Below are 12,505 nucleotides of genomic sequence, written 5' to 3'. Positions count from 1 at the left end.
ATGCCCTGTACAACTGTAGCAACACCTCCCTGCCCCTGTACTCAATTCCCCTTGCTATGAAGGCCAACATGCCATTTGCTTTCTTAACCGCCTGCACCTGCATGCCAACCTTCAATGACTGATGTACCATGACACCCAGGTCTCTTTGCACCTCCCCTTTTCCTAATCTGTCACCATTCAGATAATAGTCTGTCTCTCTGTTTTTACCACCAAAGTGGATAACCTCACATTTATCCACATTATACTTCATCTGCCATGCATTTGCCCACTCACCTAACCTATCCAAGTCGCTCTGCAGCCTCACAGCATCCTCCTCGCAGCTCACACTGCCACCCAATTTAGTGTCATCCACAAATTTGGAGATACTACATTTAATCCCCTCATCTAAATCATTAATGTACAGTGTAAACAGCTGGGGCCCCAGCACAGAACCTTGCGGTACCCCACTAGTCACTGCCTGCCATTCTGAAAAGTACCTATTTACTCCTACTCTTTGCTTCCTGTCTGACAACCAGTTCTCAATCCATGTCAGTACACTACCCCCAATCCCATGTGCTCTAACTTTGCACATCAATCTCTTGTGTGGGACCTTGTCGAACGCCTTCTGAAAGTCCAAATATACCACATCAACTGGTTCTCCCTTATCCACTCTACTGGAAACATCCTCAAAAAATTCCAGAAGATTTGTCAAGCATGATTTCCCTTTCACAAATCCATGCTGACTTGGACCTATCATGTCACCTCTTTCCAAATGCACTGCTATGACATCCTTAATAATTGATTCCATCATTTTACCCACTACCGATGTCAGGCTGACCGGTCTATAATTCCCTGTTTTCTCTCTCCCTCCTTTTTTAAAAAGTGGGGTTACATTGGCTACCCTCCACTCCATAGGAACTGATCCAGAGTCAATGGAATGTTGGAAAATGACTGTCAACGCATCCACTATTTCCAAGGCCACCTCCTTAAGTACTCTGGGATGCAGTCCATCAGGCCCTGGGGATTTATCGGCCTTCAATCCCATCAATTTCCCCAACACAATTTCCCGGCTAATAAGGATTTCCCTCAGTTCCTCCTCCTTACTAGACCCCCCGACCCCTTTTATAACCGGAAGGTTGTTCGTGTCCTCCTTCGTGAATACCGAACCAAAGTACTTGTTCAATTGGTCCGCCATTTCTTTGTTCCCCGTTATGACTTCACCTGATTCTGACTGCAGGGGACCTACGTTTGTCTTTACTAACCTTTTTCTCTTTACATATCTATAGAAACTTTTGCAATCCGTCTTAATGTTCCCTGCAAGCTTCTTCTCATACTCCATTTTCCCTGCCCTAATCAAACCCTTTGTCCTCCTCTGCTGAGTTCTAAATTTCTCCCAGTCCCCAGGTTCGCTGCTATTTCCGGCCAATTTGTATGCCACTTCCTTGGCTTTAATACTCTCCCTGATTTCCCTTGATAGCCACGGTTGAGCCACCTTCCCTTTTTTATTTTTATGCCAGACAGGAATGTACAATTGTTGTAGTTCATCCATGCGGTCTCTAAATGTCTGCCATTGCCCATCCACAGTCAACCCCTTAAGTATCATTCACCAATCCATCCCAGCCAATTCATGCCTCATACCTTCAAAGTTAGCCTTCTTTAAGTTCTGGACCATGGTCTCTGAATTAACTGTTTCATTCTCCATCCTAATGCAGAATTCCACCATATTATGGTCACTCTTCCCCAAGGGGCCTCGCACAACGAGATTGCTAATTAATCCTCTCTCATTACATAACACCCAGTCTAAGATGGCCTCCCCCCTAGTTGGTTCCTCGACATATTGGTCTAAAAAACCATCCCTTATGCACTCCAGAAAATCCTCCTCCACCGTATTGCTTCCAGTTTGGTTAGCCCAATCTATGTGCATATTAAAGTCACCCATTATAACTGCTGCACCTTTATTGCACGCACCCCTAATTTCCTGTTTGATGCCCTCCCCAACATCACTACTACTGTTTGGAGGTCTGTACACAACTCCCACTAACGTTTTTTGCCCTTTGGTGTTCTGCAGCTCTACCCATATAGATTCCACATCATCCAAGCTAATGTCCTTCCTAACTATTGCCTTAATCTCCTCCTTAACCAGCAATGCTACCCCACCTCCTTTTCCTTTTATTCTATCCTTCCTGAATGTTGAATACCCCTGGATGTTGAGTTCCCAGCCCTGATCATCCTGGAGCCACGTCTCCGTAATCCCAATCACATCATATTTGTTAACATCTATTTGCACAGTTAATTCATCCACCTTATTGCGGATACTCCTTGCATTAAGACACAAAGCCTTTAGGCTTGTTTTTTTAACACCCTCTATCCTTTTAGAATTTTGCTGTACAATGGCCCTTTTTGTTCTTTGCCTTGGGTTTCTCTGCCCTCCACTTTTCCTCATCTCCTTTCTGTCTTTTGTTTTTGCCTCCTTTTTGTTTCCCTCTATCTCCCTGCATTGGTTCCCATCCCCCTGCCATATTAGTTTAACTCCTCCCCAACAGCACTAGCAAACACTCCCCCGAGGACATTGGTTCCGATTCTGCCCAGGTGCAGACCGTCCAGATTGTACTGGTCCCACCTCCCCCAGAACCGGTTCCAATGCCCCAGGAATTTGAATCCCTCCCTGCTGCACCATTGCTCAAGCCACGTATTCATCTGAGCTATCCTGCGATTCCTACTCTGACTAGCACGTGGCACTGGTAGCAATCCCGAGATTACTACTTTTGAGGTCCTACTTTTTAATTTAGCTCCTAGCTCCTTAAATTCATTTCGTAGGAACTCATCCCTTTTTTTAACCTATGTCATTGGTACCAACATGCACCACGACAACTGGCTGTTCTCCCTCCCTTTTTAGAATGTCCTGCACCCGCTCCGAGACATCCTTGACCCTTGCACCAGGGAGGCAACATACCATCCTGGAGTCTCGGTTGCGGCCGCAGAAACGCCTATCTATTCCCCTTACAATTGAATCCCCTATCACTATCACTCACCCACTCTTTTTCCTGCCCTCCTGTGCAACAGAGCCAGCCACGGTGCCATGAACTTGGCTGCTGCTGCCCGCTCCTGATGAGTCATCCCCCTCAACAGCACTCAAAGCAGTGTATCTGTTTTGCAGGGGGATGACCACAGGGGACCCCTGCACTACCTTCCTTGCACTACTCTTCCTGCTTGTCTTCCATTCCCTCGCTGGCTGTGGACCCTTCTCCTGCGGTAAGACCAACTCGCTACACGTGATACTCACGTCATTCTCAGCATCGTGGATGCTCCAGAGTGAATCCACCTTCAGCTCCAACTCCGCAACGCGGACCGTCAGTAGCGGGAGGTGGACACACTTCCCGCACATGTAGTCGTCAGGGACACTGGTGTTGTCCCCGTGTTCCCACATGGTACAGGAGGAGCATATCACGTGACCGAGCTGTCCTGCCATGACTTAACCCTTAGGTACACTTAAATTGGCGACAACAATGTTAAAAGTTACTGACTAATAAAGAAAAAGAAAAACTACTCACCAATCAGCAGCCAATCACTTACCACGTTGGCTGTGACGTCACCTTTTGATTTCTTTCTACTTCTTTTTTGACTTCTCTCAGCTGGAGCTGCACAAGTACGCCTCTCTCGACTCCCGCCTCTCTCGACGCTCCCCGGACTGCTGAGCCTTTTATAGGCCGCTGCCGCTGCCGCTGCCTCTCTTGACTCCCACCTCTCTCGATGCTCCCCGGACTGCTGAGCCTTTTATAGGCCGCTGCCTCTCTCGACTCCCGCCTCTCTCGACGCTCCCCGGACTGCTGAGCCTTTTATAGGCCGCTGCCTCTCTCGACTCCCGCCTCTCTACATTGCAGTAGGAGGCCATTCAGCCCAACGTGCCTGTGATGGCTCTTTGAAAGAGCTATCCAATTAGTCCCACTCCCCCGCTCTTTCTCCATAGCCCTGCAATGTTTTCCTTTTTCAAGTATATATCCAGTTCCCTTTTGAAAGTGAATATTGAATATTAACTTTTATTGCATCAATTTTTGCTGCGTAAAATTATGAATGCAATTCGCAAAAACGTTCACGATTGCAGATTACAAATGCTAATATTTAATTCCTGCTGCAATTCTTTCCTCATATCTCCATCAGATCACTTTCAGGGCGCTTGTAAACTGTTTTCGAGGAATCACAGGTGCCCGAGACAGCACTGGAACGTTTACCTAAACAGAAAGCCGTTCTGAAAAGGATCAAGAGCTCTGTGTTTCATCAGCTTTAATATCCCAGAATCAATGTCAGCCAACCAGACACTGCAGCCCTGCCAACACAAACATGTGGGATTCAGCCAGAGGGGCCAACTTTCAGAGACGGGCCGTTCAGTCCAAACGATTTAAGGAGCTGGTATAAATGTGCATTTATTAACAAAGTGGAGCTGCGTTGAAAAACAGGTTCAACTTAAACACTGGCACCTTTCAACATCTCGGGTGTCGGCTTCAGCCGTGTTTAAGCAGAACCTGTGCGTGACTTTCTTTGGGGTTACCTGCTGAATCCCACCACAGAGCTACAGACCGAAACCTTCAAAAGCACAGAAGGCCGTGTGATTTATAGGAAAGGTGGAAAAAAAATGGAAATGCATCTTTCACCTCTGTACCAACTGCACGTAGTCACGGTCAAATAAACTCTAATTCTCACTCTGGCAGACTTCACAGATTTCACAGACTTATACAGCACCGTTATGATTTTGTGACTATTTCGGATGTTCAACTTTACTCCTACCCATGTGTGGCTAAGCTGTAAGAAAAAGCAATGTTATAGGCAATGCAGTGAGATACAGCCTCCAACATCGACTCTGCCAATTCCCCATCTCATCTGTGGTGCTGCAGGGAGACACTGAGCAAAGACCAGGCATCTGCTCACAGGAGTAAGCAAAACACTGAGCAGCTCTCGCTTGCTTCCTGGCAGTTGATGAAAGAGACTGCCAACAGCCTGAATTGAGCACCTTCCACACGCGGCAGCTGTAGTCCAGGGACAAATGAAATTGAGAGGGCAAAAAATGTCACCAAGCCCCATAGAACAACAACTTGAATTTATATAGCGCCTTTAATGTGGGAAAACATCCCGGGGCATTGGTGGATCGGGAGTCAATGTAGGTCAGTGAGCAAATGGGCGATGGGTGACCGCGACTTCGTGCAGGTTAGGATACGGGCAGCAGCATGAAAACAACCATTCCAGACCATTAATTTACATTATCTTCGAGGAATTTAATGCCCTGGTATTTCCGAAAGTTATGAACTTGCAATCTGCAGAAAGAAATCATAATATGCAAATACTTTTCTTGCTATTATGTGTTTCCAACAACACGTATTGATCGTGTTCCTTCCTCAAAGATTCCTGTATTCATCAAGAAAAAATGCTAATTATTTCTTATGAAGTGGCACAAGTAATGAAAATAACATGGCTTGAAAATGCCATTTTTGGACACACGGCGGCCCAGGGTACATACCCTGCACCTGACCGGTGGGGGACATCGCTCAGAGGTCATGCCTCATTTTAGTGGAAACAGCAAGGAGGACTGCACGATCCGGCTGCTGATAGTATCGCAATGGCCCTCAGGTAAGTGGGTCCGGAGGTCGGGCTGGGGTTGGGGCCAGGAGTTGGATCGGGGCCGGGTATAGAAACATAGAAACATAGGAAATAGGTGCAGGAGTAGGCCATTCGCCTTTTGAGCCTTTCAATATGATCATGGCTGATCATGCAAATTCAGTACCCCATTCCCGCTTTCTCTCCATACCCCTTGATCCCTTTAGCCGTAAGGGCCACATCTAACTCCCTTTTGAATATATCTAACGAACTGGCCTCAACAACTTTCTATGGTAGAGAATTCCACAGGTTCACAATTCTCTGAGTGAAGAAGTTTCTCCTCATCTCAGTTCTATATGGCTTGCCCCTTATCCTTAGACTGTGACCCCTGGTTCTGGACTTCCCCAACATCGGGAACATTCTTCCTGTATCTAACCTGTCCAATCCCGTCAGAATTTTATATGTTTCTATGAGATCCCCTCTCATTCTTCTAAATTCCAGTGAATATAAGCCAAGTTGATCCAGTCTTTCTTCATATGTCAGTCCCGCCATCCCGGGAATCAGTCTGGCGAATCTTCGCTGCACTCCCTCAATAGCAAGAATGTCCTTCCTCAGATTAGGGGACCAAAACTGTACACAATTTTCAAGGTGTGGCCTCACCAAGGACCTGTACAACTGCAGCAAGACCTCCCTGCACCTATACTCAAATCCTCTCACTATGAAGGTCAACATGCCATTTGCCTTCTTCACCACCTGCTGTACCTGCATGCCAACTTTCAATGACTGATGTACCATGACATCCAGGTCTCGTTGCACCTCCCCTTTTCCTCATCTGTCACCATTCAGATAATATTCTGCCTTCCTGTTTTTGCCACCAAAGTGGATAACCTCACATTTATCTACATTATACCGCATCTGCCATGTATTTGCCCACGCACCTAACCTGTCCAAGTCACCCTGCAGCCTCTTAGCGTTCTCCTCATAGCTCACACCGCCACCCAGCTTAGTGTCATCTGCAAACTTGGAGATATTACATCCAATTCCTTCGTCTAAATCATTAATGTATATTGTAAATAGTTGGGGTCCCAACACTGAACCTTGCGGTACCCCACTTGTCACTGCCTGCCATTCTGAAAAGGACCCGTTTATTCCTACTTTTTGCTTCCTGTCTGCCAACCAGTTCTCTATGCACGTCAATACATTACCCCCAATACCATGTGCTTTAATTTTGCACACTAATCTCTTGTGTGGGACCTTGTCAAAAGCCTTTTGAAAGTCCAAATACACCACAGCCACTGGTTCTCCCTTATCCACTCTACTGGTTACATCCTCAAAAAATTCTAGAAGATTTGTCAAGCATGAATTCCCTTTCATAAATCCATGCTGACTTGGACCGATCCTGTCACTGCTTTCCAAATGCGCTGCTATTACATCTTTAATAATTGATTCCAACATTGCCCCCACTACCGATGTCAGGCTAACCGCTCTATAATTCCCTGTTTTCTCTCTCTGTCCTTTTTTAAAAAGTGGTGTTACATTAGCTTCCCTCCAATCCATAGGAACGGATCCAGAGTCTGTAGAATGTTGTAAAATGACCACCAATGCATCCACTATTTCTAGGGCCACTTCCTTAAATACTCTGGGATGCAGACTATCAGGCCCTGGGGATTTATCGGCCTTCGATCCCATCAATTTCCCTAACACAATTTCCTGACTATTAAGGATTTCCTTCAATTCCTCCTTCTCGCTAGACCCTCAGTCCCCTGATATTTCTGGAAGGTTATTTGTGTCTTCCTTCGTGAAGAAAGAACCAAAGTATTTGTTCAATTGATGTGCCTTTTCTTTAGGATCAGTGGGAGGAACCTTACATCATAGGACTCCAATTTGTATTTTAAAATGTCTAGCTACCCACCTAAAGGTCCCTACCAAGATGGCAGTGGTCAGAGTGCCAGTTTAACCAAGGCGGAAAGTGAGCTAGCTCCATTTTCCGGCCACTATCACCCCATTTATGTTGGGCACCAACAGTTAAAATTGGCCCAATAAACGCAGAGAATCCGGTGCTAAGGGAAGGATAAGCTATGCCAATCGTTACAAATTCGGATCTGCCGTAGATATCTACTCAAATTCAATGGCATCATTCACTCCTTTAGGCAGTCCAGTCACCTGCTTCTTGTGGAGGTTGACTCCCACTGCCCTGTATCAACTAACACAACAGCAGGATCACGAGTTGTAACAACAAAACTCCCTTGTATTGTGAACCAGATCTCTGTGTCTTACACTCGTGTGCTTCTTTGGTCTCTCCGAAGCAAGACTGAGTCAGCACAAGACAATGTCCAGTTTGATCTGTTAGCTCCTTTATTCCAGCGTAGGCAAAGTATACAGAGTGTTTAAGACACTTATGGAATCAGGGTAACCCCCGCTTGAGTACTGCAAAACTAAGGAGTCCACACACATGCGAGTCGCATGCTCTGGTGGGTCATCTCACACAATTTAAAAGCACAATCATTCTCTACCCTTCCTACCGTCCAGAACAGTCTTTTGGTCCCTATGCATCTTGACTGTCAGCCTTGGCTCAGTGGTAGCAATCTTGCCTATGAGTCAGGAGATTTTGGGTTCAAGCCCACTTCAGGACTTTAGCACGTAACATCGGTTATCACTTAGAGGGAGAGCTACACTGTTGCAGATTTTGGATGTGGTGTTAAACCAAGTCTGCCCACTTGGATCTGGGAGAGTACCCACTGTGAAGGAACCACCTCTTAGAATGAAAAAGGCGCCTTCAGTCAACAGATTGACCAATACACAAGTGCTTTTCAACAAACATTTCCAAGCAGTAATGTTTAGAATAAGAATAAGTGATTGCTCTACACATGGGGCAGGGGTTTCTGCTCGGTTGCGTGGATTTTTTGCGGTGCAATTCATCTGAAATCGACCAAACCAGCGTGAAAGATTACAACATTTTAAGCGCAAATTACATTCAGCGCAAATTGAGTTTCTGTGATCTTTGGCGCTAGTTTACAAAACATCGCGCACAAAACCAGCCACACCCCCAGATCGAATTAATCACCATTGCAAGTTTCTGCTATTTGCACCCATTGTGGTTCTTCAAGAAGGCTCTTAAAATTAAGCTGTTTCTTTAGGTGCCAAGACATTAATAGGCACCTTTTCAAAGCTTTAAAAATTAATTTACTGAGAAGCTGAACCAATGTAACTATTAAATGGTTCTGTATAGTTTTTGAAAGTCATTTTCAGCTTTTAAAATCGGGTTACTCACAGGTGGTGGACTAGACACTCAGATTAAAATGTTTATTTTTGTGATAATCCGATTTTCAGCTGTATTAATAAAGCTGCACCAAGTTACCACTCTTAAATATATCAAACATAGAAACATAGAAACATAGAAAATATGTCGCAGCAGGATTTTATAACAGAAAATAATTGTAGTCAAAATTCATTTCATTCAAGGGATATTTTTTAATGCAAATGCTTCTTTAAAAAAAATTATGTTCTAAAATGCTGCCCGGTTGCACTATTCATGGAAGATTTTACGTTCCACAATATGCAAATGAGTTTGAGCGGAAAATTCAGGAAAAAAAACCTGGATCACCAATTGCACCCAAAGCAGAAACTTTTGGTAATGTGCTCTAAATGAACCTCGAGGCTACCTCACGTCACAGCTTTCGTCTACGTGGAATGATGCTTAATAATTCCCGACTGCTTCCTCTTTGCTTGATGCTAACAGTGTTGGACACATACGCCTGCAAGCCCATGTTTGGTGTTCCAAGAGGAGGCAATCTTTAGGGCACAGCTAACTGATTTTTTTAATCAATCAACAAAATCCTGAAACCCTAAGAGCTAATGTTTATCTCGATCAACATGGTGGGATCTATGCTCCACTTTTGAAGCAGGATAAAGGAAAAAAAAGTAATCGTGTGAGATTTAAAATTGTCTGTGGCAGAAACTGTGAATGAAGTCCAAGAATCGGTCAGGTAAGTTAGATCAGTGGTCAGAAACTCATCAGTTTACACCCCCCCGCCCCCGCCCCGCCCCTCCGAATAACCAGTAAAGCTATTTTCCAAATGTATAGTTTATGGTCTCAAGTCTGTACAGACTCAAAGGGAAGATTCCTGACTTTGTGAAGGACAAACCAAATTCATCACCCTTCAGAAACAATTATTTCAAACTCCATTCATAAACAGGAGATGAAAAGGTCTCTCTCTTTCTTTCTCTCTCTGCCTGCTGCTCCCCCACCCTCCCCCAATAAACACATGTAAAAATAATTATTGGCCTAGATCAGATTAATACTGGAGCTATTCTCAGCTTAATGGGATCAGTGGTCTAATAAAACGTCAAAAATCAGATTTCTTCGATTCTGCACTAAAACACTGTGTTCCTGAAAGATTTCCTCAAGATCAAAGAGTTCTATAACTGGGAGTGAAAAATGTTAATCCAGAATGCTTGCCATTCAATACTCATCCTGCCAGAATCTGGGACCAAATCTAATCATTCAAATGAGTTAAAAGGTTTGTTTAGTCTGACAGTGAGATCTATAACATGCCAACTTAACAATGCAAAATCATGACAAACAACTTCAAAAGAGGTGATAAACAACCTCAAAAAAGCTAACACAACCCCTAGCTGAAAAGACAATGTATGAAGAATAATTAGAATAAAACTGGATGGACCACGACCTAGACATCAGATTCAGACACAACAAATGCACACCCAGCCCAGTCGATCCTACAAAGTCTCTTCAGTAACACCTGAGAACTTGAGGCAAAATTGAGAGAGCTGTCCTACAGACTAGTCAAGCACCAGCCTGACAATCATACTCACAGAATCATACACTTCAGCCATTGTCCCAGACTCCTCCATCACCATCCCTGGGTATGTCCTGTCTCACCGGCAGGTCAGACCCACCCGAGGTGGCAGCACAGTGGTATACAGTCGGGAGGGAGTGGCCCTGGGAGCCCTCGACGTTGACTCTGGACCCCATGATGTCTCATGGTATCGGGTTCAAACATGGGAAAGGAAACCTCCTGCTGACTACCACCTACTGCCCTCCCTCAGCTGATGAATTTGTACTCCTCCATGTTGAACACCACTTGGAAGAAGCACCGAGGGTAGCAAGGGCACAGAATGTACTCTGGGTGGGCATTTCAATGTTCATCACCAAGAGTGGCTCGGTAGCACCACTACTGACCCAGCTGGCTGAGTCCTGAAGGACATAGCTTGTGGTAGGTGGTGAGAGAACCAACATGATGGAAAAACCTACTTGACCACATCCTCACCAATCTACCTATCACAATTGCATCTGTCCATGACAGCATTGGTAGCAGTGACCACCTCACAGTTCTTGTGGAGACAAAGTCCCGTCTTCACACTGAGGACACCCTCCATCGTGCTGTGTGGCATTACCAACATTTAAACAGGATAGATTCAGAATACATCTAGCAGCTCAAAACTGGGCATCCATGAAGCACCGTGAGAAATCAGCAGCAGCAGAATTGTATTCCACCGCACTCTGTAACCTGATGGACCAGCATATCCCTCAATCTACCATTAACATCAAGCCAGTGGACCAACTCTAGTTCAATGAGGAGTGTAGACGAGCATGCCAGGAGCAGCACCAGGTGTACCTAAAAATGAGGTGCCAACCTGATGATGCTACAACACAGGATTACATGCATGCTAAACAGCAGAAGCATCATGAGATAGACAGGGCTAAGTGAACCCACAATCAACGGGTCAGATCAAAGCACTGCAGTCCTGCCACATTCAGTTGTGAATGGCAGTGGACAATTAAGTAACAGGAGGAGGAGGCTCCATGAACATCCCCATCCTCAATGATGACGGAGCCCAGCACGTGAGTGCCAAAGATAACATGGAGGCATTTGCAACCATCTTCAGCCAGAAATGCCGAGTGGATGATTCATCTTGGCCTCTGTTCCTGAGGTCCCCACCATCACAGAAGCCAGTCTTCAGAAAATTTGATTCACTCCACATGATATCAAGAAATGGCTGAGTGCACGGGATACAACAAAGGCTATGGGCCCCAACAACATCCCGGCTGTCGTACTGAAAACTTGTGCTCCAGAACTAGCCGTGCCTCTAGCCAAGCTGTTCCAGTACAGCTGCAATGCTGGCATCTATCCGACAATGTGGAAAACTGCCCAGCTTTGTTCTGTCTACAAAAAGCAGGACAAATCCAATCTGGCCATTTGCCGCCCCATCAGCCTACTTTCAAACATCAGCAAAGTGATGGAAGGTGTCGTCGACAGTGCTATCAAGCGGCACATACTCCCCAATAACTTGCTCAACGATGCTCAGTTTGGGTTCCGCCAGAACCACTCGGCTCCAGACCTTATTGCAGCCTTGGTACAAACAGGGACAAAAGAGCTGAATTCCAGAGGTGAGGTGAGAGTGAATGCCCTTGACATCAAGGCAGCATTTGACTGAGTGTGGTATCAAGGAGCCCTAGTAAAATTGAAGTCGATGAGGATCAGGGGTAAAACTCTCCACTGACTGGAGTCATACCTAGCATAAAGGAAGATGCTTGTGGTTGTTGGTGGCCATTCAGATTAAGTTTCCTCCTGCTACCCTGGGTCTAACATCACAATTCACCAGGCAATCGCAGGGGGCAACAGGAAGAGAGAAGATAAATGTGCTTGGAGCCCAGGTGTGTGACAGGCGGGGATGGAGCGATCAGCAGCTGTGTTGGTAAAGGGAGTTATTTTGGTGAGAGGCTGAAAACAGGCACTAAATGGATACTAATAAGACACGTCTGTTTGAAAGATTGTTTTTTGCATGCAATTTTGGTCCTAATTGCTTATTGCCATGAATTGAACTTGCCTGGAGATGGTAAAACAGACACCTGCAGATATAGCACTTAAGCATTGAATAGAAGCAATATTCGTGTAGCAGTATATGTAGCCTCCACACA

General features: G+C 45.3%; 1 protein-coding gene across 1 annotated transcript in view; it reads right to left on the bottom strand.

Moving 5' to 3' along the window:
* LOC139263961 (A disintegrin and metalloproteinase with thrombospondin motifs 3-like) overlaps nucleotides 1-12,505 on the bottom strand; it is a 930,658-nt gene that overhangs the window by 298,968 nt on the left and 619,185 nt on the right. The gene's annotated exons all lie outside the window — the stretch shown is intronic.

This window comes from Pristiophorus japonicus, chromosome 1 (genome assembly GCF_044704955.1).
Source record: "Pristiophorus japonicus isolate sPriJap1 chromosome 1, sPriJap1.hap1, whole genome shotgun sequence".
In the NCBI taxonomy this organism is placed as follows: domain Eukaryota; kingdom Metazoa; phylum Chordata; class Chondrichthyes; family Pristiophoridae; genus Pristiophorus; species Pristiophorus japonicus.
This window is presented reverse-complemented; position numbering and strand designations above follow the sequence as displayed.